Source organism: Dasypus novemcinctus, chromosome 23 (genome assembly GCF_030445035.2).
Source record: "Dasypus novemcinctus isolate mDasNov1 chromosome 23, mDasNov1.1.hap2, whole genome shotgun sequence".
NCBI classification, from domain to species: Eukaryota; Metazoa; Chordata; class Mammalia; order Cingulata; family Dasypodidae; genus Dasypus; species Dasypus novemcinctus.
In genome coordinates this window covers 25323914-25338648 of record NC_080695.1, presented here as the reverse complement: position 1 = coordinate 25338648, position 14735 = coordinate 25323914, and the positions used below count along the sequence as shown (strand labels likewise).

The window sequence follows — 14735 nt, the reverse complement described above, 5'->3', positions numbered from 1 at the left end:
GGTAGGATTAATCACATTCATAATGCGGTACACTCACCACCTTCCATTACTAAAGCTTTCCCATCTCCCAAAAAAGAAACCCTACATTATACATTACTCCCTACCCCTGGCAGCCTGTACTCTAATTTCTGACTCTATGAGATTACATATTCTCCAATATTTGCTTTGTAGTTACTATGGGGATTAAATTTAACATCCTAAATCTGTAAAAATTTTATTTGCTTTGATACCAACTTAGCTTCAATATTATGCATGAACTATGTTCCTATGCCCCTCTGTCACCCCACTTTTATGTAGTTCTTGTCACAAATTAAGTTTATACATTACGAGTCCCAAACCACTGATTTATCATTACATCTTATGCATTTGCTTTTTATATCCTGTAGGAAGTAAAAAGTGGAATTAGAAACCAAAATTAAAATAGTACTGGCATTTATATTTACCCATGTTGTTACCCTCACCAGAGATCTTTATTTCTTCATGTGGCTTCGACCTATTGTTTATGATCCTTTCCATTCAACCTGCAGAACAATCTTTAGAGTCTGGTCTGGAGGTGACATATTCCCTCAGCTTTTGTTTATCAAGGAATGTTTTAATCTCACTCTCATTTTTGAAAGACAGTTTAGCCAGATATAGAATTCTTGGTAGGCATTTTTTTTTTTTGCTTTCAGCACTGTAAATATGTCATTTACATTGCCTTCTTACTTCCATGGTTTTCAAGGAAATTGGCACAATCTTTTTGAGGCTCTCTTTTATGTAACACATTGTTTCTCTCTTGTGGCTTTTGGAACTGTCTTTATCTTTGGCATTTGACAATTTGATTATAATAGGCCACGGTGTGGATCTATTTGTATTTATACTGTTTGGTGTTGTTGAGTATCTTGGATGTGTCTTTTGTTAAATTTGGGAAGTTGTCAGCCATTATTTCCTTGAATATGCTCTCTGCCCCTTTTTCCTTTTCTTCTTCTGGGACTCGCACAATCATGTATAGGTATACTTGATGGTGTCTCTCACATTCCTCAGGCTCTATTCACTTTTCTTCTATCTTGTTTATGCTCCTCAGACTGCAAGATTTCAATCCTCTTATATTCAAGAACGATTCTTTTGCCAGTTCCAAGCTACATTAAACCCCTCTAGGGAAATTTTAATTTCCTTTACTGTGAACTTCAACTCTGGTTCCTTTTCACAATTTCCATCTCTCTATTGATATTCTCTTTGTGTTCATTTTTCATTGTCCTGATTTCCTTTAGTTCTTTGTCCATGTTTTCCATTAGCTCTTTGAACTGTTTAGGAACATTTTTAAAAAGTCTTTGTTTGGTATGTCCCAGGTCTGGTCCTCCTCAGTGATGGTTTCTAATACTTTAGACTTCTCCTGTGTCTGGGCCATCACCTTCTGTTTCTTTGGGTGTTTTGTAATCTTTTGTTCAAACCTGGACATTTATATATTTTAATGTGTTATTGCTGGAATATAGACTCTAAAATATCTATTCCTTTAGCTTTTATCCAGGTGGTGTTAGGACAGAATGCCAGGAGCTAACAGAAAGAAAAAAAAAAAAGAGGAGGAGGAGGGAGAGGTGGAGGAGGAAGAGAAGGAGGGGAGAGAGTACACTATTTCAAGTGTTTTCCACATATTTATTCACTTGTCCTTCATACAACTTTGACATTATTATTGTTATCTTCATTTTATTTTTTTAAAGATTTATTTATTTCTCTCCCCTTCCCTGCCCCCCCAGTTGTCTGCTCTCTGTGTCCATGAGTCCATTCACTGTGTGCTCTTCTTTTTTTTTTTAAAGATTTATTTTTTATTTATTTCTCTTCCCTTCCCTCCCCCTCCAGTTGTCTGCTTTCCGTGTCCATTCACTGTGTGATCTTCTGTGTGCATTTGTATTCTTGTCTCGTTTTGTTGCATCATCTTGCTGTGTCAGCTCTCCGTGTGTGCTGTGCCATTCCTGGGCAGCCAGCACTTTTTTCACCATGGGCGGCTCTCCTTAAGGGGTGCACTCTTTGCACTTGGGTCTCCCCTATGCAAGGGGACACCCCTGCGTGGCATGGCACTCCTTGCACGCATCAGCACTGCGCGTGGACCAGCTCATCACATGGGTTCAGGAGGCCCTGGGTTAGAACCTTGGACCTTCCGTGTGGTAGGCGGACGCCCTATCCATTGGGCCAAATCCGCTTCCCAGTTATCTTCATTTTAGAGGTGGAGTACTGATGATAGATAGGTTGTTATGTAGCACACTGAAGTTTTCAAAGATGGCTACAACAATATCTTCCACCTCACATGTTATTCCACAATATACACTGACATATGGAGTCTATTCTCCCACGCTTGTCCCCTGCACTTGAATCTAGGATCTCTTGTAAGTAATAAAATTTGGTGGCAATGATGCAATGTGCTGATACAAAATACCAGAAATCAGTTGGTTTTTATAAAGGGTATTTGTTTGGGCTAGGAGCTTACAGATACCAGGCCATAAAGCATAAGTTACTTCCCTCACCAAAGTCTATTTTCATGTGTTGGAGAAAGATTGCTGCCAACGTCTGCCAGGGTTCAGGCTTCCTGAGTTTCCCGCGTCCAGGGTCTTGCTTCTCTCTGGGTTCAAGTTTCCTTTCTTCCTGGGGCTGGCTTCTCTTTCCTCTGTGTGCTTATTTCCTGGGGCTCCAGCTTAAGACTTCAGCATCGAACACCAACATCAAAAACCCTCAACTCTGTCCTTTGCCATGTCTTTTATCTGTGAGTCCCCACCCACAAAAGGGTGGGGATTCAATGTCCTACAGGCACACGAGGTTTGCAAAATTACTTAATCAAGTAAACCTATGAATCCAATATAACCTAATATGTCCAGAGGAAAAGATCAGTTTATAAAAGTAACCCAATATTTCTTTTTGGAATTCATCAATAATATCAGACTGCTACAGTAACTTCCAAGGCTGGGCCAGAAAAGTCAATGTACTTTTTTCTTTAATTTATTTTTATTTATTTATTGTACTTTTTACTTTTTTCACTGGAATATTTGCACTGGAACCCCAAGTTGCCATGGAAGCAGTCTGAATGTTCTGAAGCTGACATGCTGTAAGGAAGCCCAAACAAATGTACCCTGAGAGACCACATGCAGAGGTTCTGAAATTCCATGAAGAGGGAGGGGGAGGTAAGAGAGAGAGAGAGAGAGACACCCCCTTAGCCCTGCTGCTCTCTCCCCCTGAGCTCCCTCCCGCTCTAGCCACTGTTTGACTGCAGCCACATGAGAGACGCTGAGCCAGCCTAGCTTTTCCTAAATTCTCAACCCACAGAAAATGTGAGTGAAAAGAAATAATTGTTGCTGTTTTAAATCACTATGTTTGAGTTTGATTTGCTATGCACCAATAGATAGCTGGAACAAGTAATGCCCCAAAGCTTTTTGATGGAGTTGAGATTTGAACTATCATCTGGTAGACAAGACAATTCATGAACCATGGGCGCACTTGTTTTGAGATTTCAGATATATTTGGGCAGGGGAACTGATTCTTGTATAATCAGAGCTAATAAGATTTAGGAATAATTTTAAAGTAACCTTATTTGTATCTATAAATTAATGAGGTCTGGGATAGCCAAACTACCCAGCAAAGCCAGACCTTACCTTTAAAAATATATATGTCTGGCAGAGCTGATGTAGCTCAGTAGTCGAGCACCTGCTTCACATGTGCAAGGTCCCAGGTTCAATCCCTGGTACCTCTAAAAAATATGTGTGTGTGGGTGTGGGTGTGGGTGTGTCTGGCTTCTTTCTAGTGAGTAAATGACAAGCAGGATCAAAAGAATTTCTCAAAGACTGATCTTGAAGGTGAGGAGCTGTTTAAAAATATGGATTCCTGGGATCCACCCAGAACTCTTGAATCTGAAACTCTGGAGGTAAGACCAGGAATCTGTATTTTTAACAACTCTCTAGGAGATCCTTAAGCATATTAACATTTGAGAACCACTGCTTTAGGGTCAACATCATTTTAACCTGGAGAATTTTCAAGGCTGGGCTTACTCTCCAGGAAACCAACCCACTTACCACCCATAAATAATATTACTAACTTTAATATAACTGCACTTGCCTGAATCAGAAGGATCACTGAGGGCTTGATAAAAATACACGTTCCTGTAGAGTGGGTATAACTCAGTGGTTGAATGCCTGCTTTGCATATAAAAGTTCCCGGGTTCAATCCCTGGTACCTCCTAAAAAATAATAGTAATAATAATGAAAATACACATTCCAAGCCCTCTCCCCTGTTGGGAATCAGGTATGATGGAAAACCCAGGAATCTGTATTTTTAATTAGTTGCCAAATGTTCTTTCAAGTAACTGTAGAAATTGACTTGTTCATGGAGTTATCAGAATACAGATCAATCAAATAGTGAATTGCATCTACCCAACATGATAATTTTAGGTTTTGAGTAGCAATTTATTCTAATCCATTGCTTCTGGAAGATTTTAATTTCACCCAATACTGCATTTTTCTTTTACCCCATAGAGTCAAGGATTAAGATAACAATAGTTAGCATTCATCGATGTCAAGTACCATGTTATTAATCCTCCTCAAACTCATAAAATATAGTTCCTGTTGCCATCCCATTTTATAGATGAAGGTACTGAGGCATAGAGAGATTAAGTTAATTGCCTACCACACGCAGCTAGTAAAGTGGTAGAAGGGCAATTCCAGCCCATATCACTAACTACCTCTCTGAATGTATTCTAGACCAATTCCTCTGATGCTCAAAATTTGCCTTCAATTAATATTCTTTTAGGAAATGTATTTCTTATCTAAAACAGAAGGTTAACCTTGTGCTGAGACTCCTGACTGAAAGAGGAGGCCTTGTTGCTAACATGAAGAAGCCTCTTGTAAAAAAACATTTTCTATACCAGCAAGGCTAATTATATTTGAAAAGATCACCAACTACATTATAAAACAAGGTAAAGGCTTTTGTTAATTATTTAAAATAATTTAGTCTTGGGCTTCCTGTAAATTGTGTAGTTGCATAGAGTACCTTCGTAAGTCTTTAATTAGGAAGTTTTTAAATAAACAAAATGATGAGCATTCATAGGAGTTACATTTGAAGACTTTTTTTTAAGACACAGTCCCACTGGGAATTCAGCACCTTGGCAGGGGTTTATTTATTATTATACATTCTACTTTAAACAGAAAGTACATACACTGATTAAATCAAAAGTCTTCTTATCCTCATGAAGAAGGAAATGTAAACAGAAAAAGAAAGAAGTCAGCATGTGGTAGAGCCAGGAACCACGGGGTGTTTGGCTTCACTGCCGGTTAGGATTCAGGACCACGGGTTGCTTCTGAGCCTTTTTGAGGAATTTCAGAAATCCCTAGAATTTCATACAATCTGGGGTTGCTGTAGTCATACAGGAGATTGTGTATTCAAGAGAAGGCAGACCTATAGGATGCCAGAGAATGTGGAGACATTTAGGTTATCCGAGGAGAATGACGAATGGTCTGGAAGTAGCCCTGAAGTGCAGACACCCAACCCACCTCCTGCTGGGTCTATGGGAAAAAAAAAATAAACATGGATTAGGGCATGGCAGGTCTCAAGGGAGACACTAGGTTTGGTGCATAGGAAAATCGAGTGTCTAGTAGGATAGTTGAGAGGTTTAGTTACTCTTGCTGCATAATGAATAACCTCCAAGTACTCATAGTACAGTATGGTAGCTGGGTTCACAGAGCAGTTATCCCAAGACCAAGATGGTATCACCTTTTTTTTTTTTTTTTTTTTATTGACTTTGTAATAATATTACATTAAAAATATATATGTGAGGTCCCATTCAACCCCACCCCCCCACCCCCCCTCTCCCCCCCCCCCAACAACACTCGTTCCCATCATCATGACACATCCATTGGATTTGGTAAGTACATCTTTGGGCACCTCTGCACCTCATATACATTGGTTCACATCATGGCCCATACTCTCCTCTATTCCATCATGTAGGCCCTGTGAGGATTTACAATGTCCGGTGATTACCTCTGAAGCACCATCCAGGGCAGCTCCATGTCCCGAAGACGCCTCCACCTCTCATCTCTTCCTGCCTTTCCCCATACCCTTTGTCCATTATGTCCACTTTTCCCAATCCAATGCCACCTCTTCTATGTGGACACTGGATTGGTTGTGTCCATTGCACCTTTATGTCAAGAGGAGGCTCAGATTCCACCTGGATGCTGGATGCAATCCTCCCATTTTCAGTTGTAATCACTCTAGGCTCCATGGTGTGGTGGTTGTCCTTCTTCACCTCCATCTTAGCTGAGTGTGGTAAGTCCAATAAATCAGATTGTAGGTGCTGGAGTCTGTTGAGGCTCAGGATCTGGCTATCACATTGTCAGTCCAGAGATTCAAATCCCCTAAATATATCTTAAACCCCAACATTAACTGCACCTCCAGCACATTAGCATGAAAGTCTTATGAAGGGAGATCCCATCTGAGTCCAGATTCATCACACATAAACACCATTTCCAAAGAGGGGCCATCTGCCCTGGTAGTTAACCCCATCGGCCATGACCATAACTCCCATGGGTCTCTTTAGCCCTCAAAGGAACCAATATCTGGGGGTTGTATCTGCTTTATCTGTCTCTCTGACTCTGCTCAGTTGTGCATGAGGGCAAACCTTCTGCCAGCCTCCAGACTCTTTTTTAGAAACTCGTAGCCATATAAACTCATTTCTCCTTTCCATTTCCCCCTTACTTTAGGTCACACAGCATTTTAAAGTCATGGTATTTTATGTAGACATGGATATTCTGCTGATCCGCATTGAACCTTCCGTATAAGGTCATTTTCCAGTTGCATCATCAGTTGGTAGTTGATAGTGGTCCCTCGTTGCCAGGGAGGCTCATCCCCGGGTGTCATGTCCCACGCTGGGGGGAAGGCATTGCATTTACATGCTGAGTTTGGCTTCGAGACTGGCCACATTTGAGTAACATGAAGGCTGACAGAAGGAAATTCCCAGGCACAAAGTTGCTCTAGGCCTTGTTATTATTTTGGGTTTTTCAGCTCACAAGCATAGTCATTAGTATCAGGGGCTCACTGTTGAACCCTCACTCCCTCCCGGTCCCCACCACTGTACCTGGGAGACTGTCGCTGCTCCCCTAGGGACCACGACAGAGCACCACTGGCCAGGAACCCAGTACCCCCCCTACTGTGGTTTTTAATTGTTGCCACTATGAGTATATCCAAACATTAAGGATGGTATCACCTTTTATGATTGTTGTGGATGAATCATGTCTCCCACAAAGGAGTGCTCAGCCCTGGTCCTGTGGATGTGAACTCATTTCTTTCTTTTTTTTAATGTAATTTTTTTAAATAGTCTTTTTCTAAAAAGATAAATAGTTCACCCAAAATGTTATGTTAAAAAACATAAGAGGTTCCCATATACCCCACTCCTGCTCCTCCCACATCAACATCCCCTTTCATCAGTGAGGCACTTCCATTGCATTTGGTTAACACACCCTGGAGCCCTGCCACATCCTATGAGCCATAGTTTACATTGTAGTCACACTCTCCCCCGAAATAATTTCTTCAAAGATCCTATTATGGTGCAACATAGCACCTTAATCTGATATAACTGGAGTCCTTATATGCAGAGGAAAGTTGGTTACAGAGACAGAGGGAGACAGATGGCCATGTGATGGAGGCAGAGATTAAGTTATAGATTGCTGACCAGTCACCACTAGAGCACAATGGACTTTGGAGAAAGCATGGCTGCAGACACCTTGATTTTGAACTTCTAGCCAAAGTCCAAATATTCTGTGAGAAAATTCCTGTTGTTTAAGCCAGGCAGTCTGTGCTCTTTGTTACAGCATCCCTGGCAGACTAAGACCATGATGTCGCCTCAGAAGGTAAATAGTGTCACTTCTGCCAAAGTCATAGACCTTCTCAGATTCAAGTGGAAAGAACATAGACCCAAACTCTTGATGGGTGGATTGTCATTGTCACTTTGAAGAAGAGCATGTGGGATGGAAGATCTTGTTGTAACCATTTTGGAAAATACAATTTGCCACAGAGGGTAAATACAAAGAGCAGAATGTTAGAGTTTAAGATTTCAGAAATCTAGGCATTCCAAAGGATGATAAGGGCCACACCTGTGGGTGCTGTGTGTCAGGGTTTTCCCGAGAAACAGAACTGACAGGATATATATGTATAAATATATGGAGAAAAAGAGAGAGAGAGAGAGATTGATTATAGGAATTGGCTGATATGGCTGTGGGGATTGACAAGTTTGAATTCCAGTCATATCAGATTAAGGTGCTAAATCTGAATTCTATGGACAGACTGCAATTGGAAACTTGATGATGTTGAATTCCCCAGGAGGAGCCAGCTGGCTGACATAGAGGGTGTAATTCTTCTTCCTGACTGCTGAAGTCCTCAGTTATCCCTTTAAAGCCTCCAACTGATTGGATAAGGAGCCTCCTCACAGTGCTGAAGTCATTCTCTTTTGTTGACTGTTGATGTAATCAGTCATAGATGCAATCAACTGACTAATGTTGAAATCCACTTACACAGTATCCTCACAGTAATAATCTGGCTTGCTTGACCAAACAACTGGACACCATAACCTAGCCAAGCTGACACCTGAAATAAACCACCTCAGGGAGCTTAAATGGAGTGGAACAAAGGTCATTGGAGTTGGAAAGACAGACAACAATGAGAGGTGGATTACATGATTGTTCACATGAGCACTGATGTCTCCAGGAAAGCAAAAGAACTTGAGAGATGTGATGAAAGTAGAGAGGGCAAAATGCTATGTTAGAAACTTCCTGAAATTTTGACTTTTGTTCTGGGATGGTAAAAAATTAATCTCTGTGGGTAAGACTTCCCTTTTATTTGGGAAATGACATTTGCCATGGCCTATTGTTTGTGCAAAGACACTAATAGCTAACATTTTTTGAGTGCTTATGCATTCATTCATTCATTCATTCAAAATGTACTTACTGGGCACCTACTTTGTTGTCTGGCCCTGTTGTAGATGCTGATAAGGAGTTAACAAAATGAAATGTGTTCTCTGTCCTCATGGGGTTTATATTCTAGTGGTAGAGACAGACATAAACAAGGTGAGTATAATACAGTGTATGTTACATGGTAGTAAATGCTAAGGAAAAAATACAAAACTCCAAATTCTCTAGACGTTGCAGCATGTATCAATCAGTGCTTCATTTCTTTTTATGGCTGAATAATATTTCATTGGATGGACCTTCCACTTTTGTTTATCTACTCATCTGTTGATGGACATTTTTGGCTATTAGGAATAATGCCACTATGACTACTAGTTTTTGTATGGATATATGTTTTCATTTTTCTTGGGTATATACCTAGTAGTGGAATTGCCATGTCATGATAATTCCATGTTTAACATCTTGAGGAATCACCAAATTGTTTTCCAAGTGGCTGCACCATTTTATATTCCTGTCAACAATATATGAGGTGTCCATCTATGTACACATTTTGAAGTTTACATTCTTGGATTGGCACAAAGCAACTCTAAATCTGTGACCACCGGCAGTAGAAGGTACTAGCTGCCACATGGCGCTAAAGAAAGACCTTACCTTGTCTGGGAGCAGAGGAGCTGCTTCTGTACAGTGTCAAGGGCTCTTTTCTAACAACAACAGATTCTTTCCCAGAATATGAACTCTGTGAGGTAAGAGCCTAGGGATCATTTTCTCCACTATGACCCCAACTCTTGTATCTTAATTTGCCTGTGTTGCTATTACAAATGCCATCTTAATTTGCCCGAGTTGCTATTACAAATTGGCCTAAACAATGGGAATATATTGGCTCACAGTTTTGAGACTAGAAAAAGTCCAGTATCAAGATATTATCAAGGTGATGCTTTCTCTCCAAAATCTGTAGCATTCTGGTACTGGGTTGCCACAATCCTTGGAGTTGCGTGGCTTCTCTCTGCCTCTTTACACATGGCAATGTCCGCTCCCTTCTAGTTTCTGTAACTTTCAGGTTCTCTTTATAAGGCCTCCAGTAATTAAGATTAAGACCCACCTTTGATTTATCCCAGGTATACAAGAGTGGTTAAACATAGGAAAATTGATTAGTGTAATACACCCCACTAACAGAATGGAGGGGGGAGGGAAACACATCTCATTTGATGCAGAAAAGACATTCGACAAAATTTAGCACACTTCTTCATAAAAACATCAAGAAAATTAGCAATAGAATGAAACTTTCTTAACATGGTAAAGTGCATATATGAAAAATATACAGCTAACATCATATTTAATGGTGAAAGACTGAAAGCTTTCTTTTACCACAGGGCTGCTGATATGAAGTATCAGAAATGGCTTGACTTTTTAATGGGAATTTTATTTAGGGTAAACCTTACTGTTCTGAGGCCATGAAATGTCCAAATCAAGGCACCATCAGAGACGCTTTTTCACTAAACTCAGTTACTGGTGATTCTGGTGTGCTGCCAGGTGACAATCAGGCAAGATGGCGGGTCTGTTGTTTTCTCTCTAGTTTCTCCTTGAACTCAGCTGTGGCTGATCAGTCATATCTCCCTGGGCCTCACCTCCTTAAGCCTCTCTGGGCTTCTCTCCTTTTTTTTTTTTTTTAAATGCAATATCATTCTTTTTTTATTTAAGATTTTTTATTTATTTCTCTTCCCGTCTGTTCTATGTCTATTTGCTGCGTCTTCTTTGTCCGCTTCTGTTGTTGACAGCGGCATGGGAAACTGTGTTTCTTTTTGTTGCATCATCTTGTGTCAGCTCTACCGTGTGTGCGGCACCACTCCTGGGCAGGCTGCACTTTCTTTTGTGCAGGGCAGCTCTCCTTATGGGTGCACTCCTTGTGCGTGGGGCTCCCCTACACGGGGGACACCCCTGTGTGGCAGGGCACTCCTTGCACGCATCAGCACTGCACATGGGCCAGCTCCACACAGGTCAAGGAGGTCCGGGGTTTGAACTGCGGACCTCCCATGTGGTAGACGGATGCCCTAACCACTGGGCCAAGTCCACCACCCTGGGCTTCTCTCCTTGACCTCAGCTGTGGGCAACCAGGCATAGGGCTTATCTCTTCCTAGGTCTTCTCTCTCAGTCTCTAGGGGTTTCTCTGTCTTTCTACAACTATAGCTGAACTTGGAGTCTTCTTTCACATGGCAGAATAAAAAACGATGGTTTTCTTTTTTTCTGTGTATTTCTCTTTCTCTGTGTTTCCATTTATATCAGACCCAGCAAGAGGGTGGAGACCCAAGCAGGCTCATGACTCACTGACATAGTCCAGGCAAAAGGTCTCACTTCAGCAGCACATATACTAAAATTGGAACAATACAGAGAAGATTAGCATGGCCCCTGTGCAATGATGACATGCAAATTCATGAACTGTTTTATATTTTTGATACTGCAATGACAGAAACATGGCATTATACATTTGTCAAAGCCTGTAACACTGGGTAGCACAAAGTGTAAAACAATGTAAACTATAGGTTTTGGTTAGTAGCAATGCTTTAATATTGGTTTATCAACTGTAACAAATGCTTTATACTAATTTAAGATGTTAATAATAGGGGACACTATGTGTGTATGTGGGGAGTTTATATGGGAATTCCATACACTTTCAATGTAATTTTTCTCCAATTCTAAAACCTTTCTAATAGTAAAGTTTATTTTAAAAATTTGGAAAATAAAAGGCCCCACACCCACAGGAATGGATTAGTTAAAAAACAAAATCTTTTTATTTTTGGGATTCATAAAAGAATTTCAGACTGTCACAATTTCCCCCTAAGATCAGGAAAAAGACAACTGAAAAACCACTGTTATTAAACATTGTATGGGAATTTCTAGCCAGAGCAATAAGGCAAGAAAAAGAAATCAAAGGCATCCAGATTGGAAAGGAAGAAGTAAAACTTTCCCTATTTTCCAATGACATTATTCTATATACAGAAAATCTTTAAAAATCCACAACAAAGTCACTGGAACTAATAAATGAATTAGCAAAGTGGCAGGGTAAAAGATTAACATCCAAATATCAGTAGTGTTTCTACATACTAGTAATGAACAATCAGAAGAAGAAATAAAAAATCCCATTTACAATAGCAGTGAAAAGAATCACATCTAGGAATACATATAAACCAAGGATGCAAATGACTTGTACACAAAAAACTACAGAAGACAGGATTGTGGAAAGATGGCTGATAATGGCTTTTGATTAGCAATTTTGGATTGCTGGGGGCCCGACTCTAAGACCAGTTTCAACCTGTTCTAGACAAAGGCAGCAGCAGCCATTGTTTCAGTCCCACCCAAGACAAAGGTGGCAGCAGGCAATGTTTCACCTTGCCTGGAAAAAGTCGGCACCCCACCCCATTGTTTCAACTCTCCCTAGATAGGGACAGCAGCAGTGGAGGCATAAAGACACTGTACTTCCTCAGAATTGTAGAGAATAATTTATTCAAGGGCTGCATTTGCTGGGCATGCCAGGACAATTCAGCTCTGGGGAGCCATCAGAGAAGCTCTTGGTGCCATTCCTGACCCCTTTCCCAGAGCACTTTGCAGCAGATCTTGTGTCCCCTTCATGGGTCCCTGCTCCTATTTTGGCTGCAAAAGAATGACTTGGGAAAGTCCTCTCCAGTGTGCCATTCTTCCCAGAATTTGCCTTCCAGGTCAAAGCAGCTTGAGACAACGAAAGGAATGTAAGAAACTGTAGAAGCAGACTGTCTGGGACAAAGGCCTTCTGGCTTCAAACATCCGGGGGAGGGAGGTCTGTCTCCTTTGGAAACAGAGGGGACAACCAAACTCCTGTAAACAGAGAAACTCCAAAACAAGCAAAAGCCTAGGACAAGACAGAGGCCCAGAAAGACAGAAAACCCTGCACAATGCATTGGTCTTGGGCAGACCTTCCTGATAGGGACGCTGAAGCTCAAGACTGTCTTATCACAAGCTAGTTATAAAATTAAAAAGCAGCAATTCACCCTGCAGCACGCCTGCAATCTGTGTCTCAGATTGTGTACCCTTTTCTTGTTTCTTAATAAACTTTTTACTCCCTTGCCTACCCTAAAAAAAATAAAATAAACAGATATTCCGGGGAATACACCCAAGAGTTAACATTTTAAAATACTAAAATGTACAGTGTGCATCAAAAGAATGAAAGACAGGGAAACGGACTTTGGCCCAGTGGTTAGGGCGTCCGTCTACCACATGGGAGGCCTGCGGTTCAAGCCCCGGGCCTCCTTGACCCGTGTGGAGCTGGCCCATGCGCAGTGCTGATGTGCGCAAGGAGTGCTCTGCCACGCAGGGTGTCCCCCGCGTAGGAGCCCCACGCGCAAGGAGTGCACCCATAAGGAGAGCCGCCCAGCGCGAAGGAGGGAGCAGCCTGCCGAGGAATGGCGCCGCCCACACTTCCTGTGCCGCTGACGACAACAGAAGCGGACAAAGAAACAAGAAACAAGACGCAGCAAAAAGACACAGAAAACAGACAACCGGGGGAGGGGAGGGGAATTAAATAAATAAAAATAAATCTTTAAAAATAAAAAAAAGAATGAAAGACAAAGAGTCAGGAAATGATGACCTATCCTAGGAAGAGTATAAAAATCTAGAAAACACCATCAAAGAAAACAAGAATATGGATATACTGATCAAAGGCTTTAAAAAATAATATTAGAAATAATGAGATGAAGGAAAATACAGAGAATAACAAATGATATCAGAGAAACAATGAAGGAACAATATGTGTCTTAGTAAAGATATAAAAGTTTTAAAAAGGAACAAAGCAGCACTACTGAAGTTGAATGCTACAATAATTGAAATGAAAAAATGCCCAGGAGGGTTCAAGAACAGATTGGAGCTGGAAGAAGATAGAATCAGTGAAATTGGAGATAAAACACTTGAAATGAGCCAGGCCAAGGAACAGAAAGAAAAAATAATTTTTAAAAGGAAAAATAGTCTAAGACACTTCTGGACACCATAAAGTGCACCAAAATGCATATTATGGAAATGCCAGAAGGAGAAGAAGAAAGGAGCAGAAGGAATAGTCAAAGAAATAATGACAGAGAACTTCCCAAACTTAGAGCAAAAGATATGAATATGCATATCCAAGAAGCCCAGAGAACACCAAAGAGTATAAACATGAGGAAAAATATACCCCTCATATATTGATCATACTATTGAATGCAAAGGACAAGGACATAGTTCTGAAAGCTGCAAGAGAAAAGCAATTATGTTCAAGGGAGACCCAATTAGACTGAACATCAGTGTTTCATAAGAAACCATGGAGGCAGGAAGGCACTGGGATACTTAAAGTGCTGAAAGAAAATTACTGCCAGCCAAGAATTTTATATCCAGCAAGACTTTCTTACAAAAATGAGGGAGAGAGGGAAGCGGATGTGGCTCAAGGGATTGGGCTCCCATCTACCATATGGGAGGTCCAGGGTTTGATTCCTGGGGCCTCCTGGTGAAGGCAGCCTGGCCCACAAAGTGAGCTGGACTGAGCAGAGAGGTGGCCCACACAGAGTGCTGGCCTGCACAGTGAGCTGGCCTGAGCAGAGTGCTGGCCTGCAAATGACTGTGGGCCTGTGTGGCAAGTTGACCTGAGCAGAGACCTGGCACAGCAAGATGATGCAACAAAAAGACACAGAGGAGAGACAATAAGAGACACAGCAGATCAGAGAGCTGAAGTGGTGCAAGAGATTGAGCACCTCTCTCCTACTCTAGAAAGTCCCAAAAATGGTTCCCAGGGCTGCCTAAAGAGAAGACAAACAGACACATATGAACACACAG

General features: G+C 41.2%; 1 non-coding gene across 1 annotated transcript; it reads left to right on the top strand.

Annotated features, from left to right (window-relative positions):
* The first annotated feature begins 11254 nt into the window (after window positions 1-11254).
* Window positions 11255-11360, top strand: LOC111759277 (U6 spliceosomal RNA). The gene has a single exon (XR_002793327.1). It is a non-coding gene; the product is annotated as a U6 spliceosomal RNA (small nuclear RNA).
* The last annotated feature ends 3375 nt before the right edge of the window (window positions 11361-14735 follow it).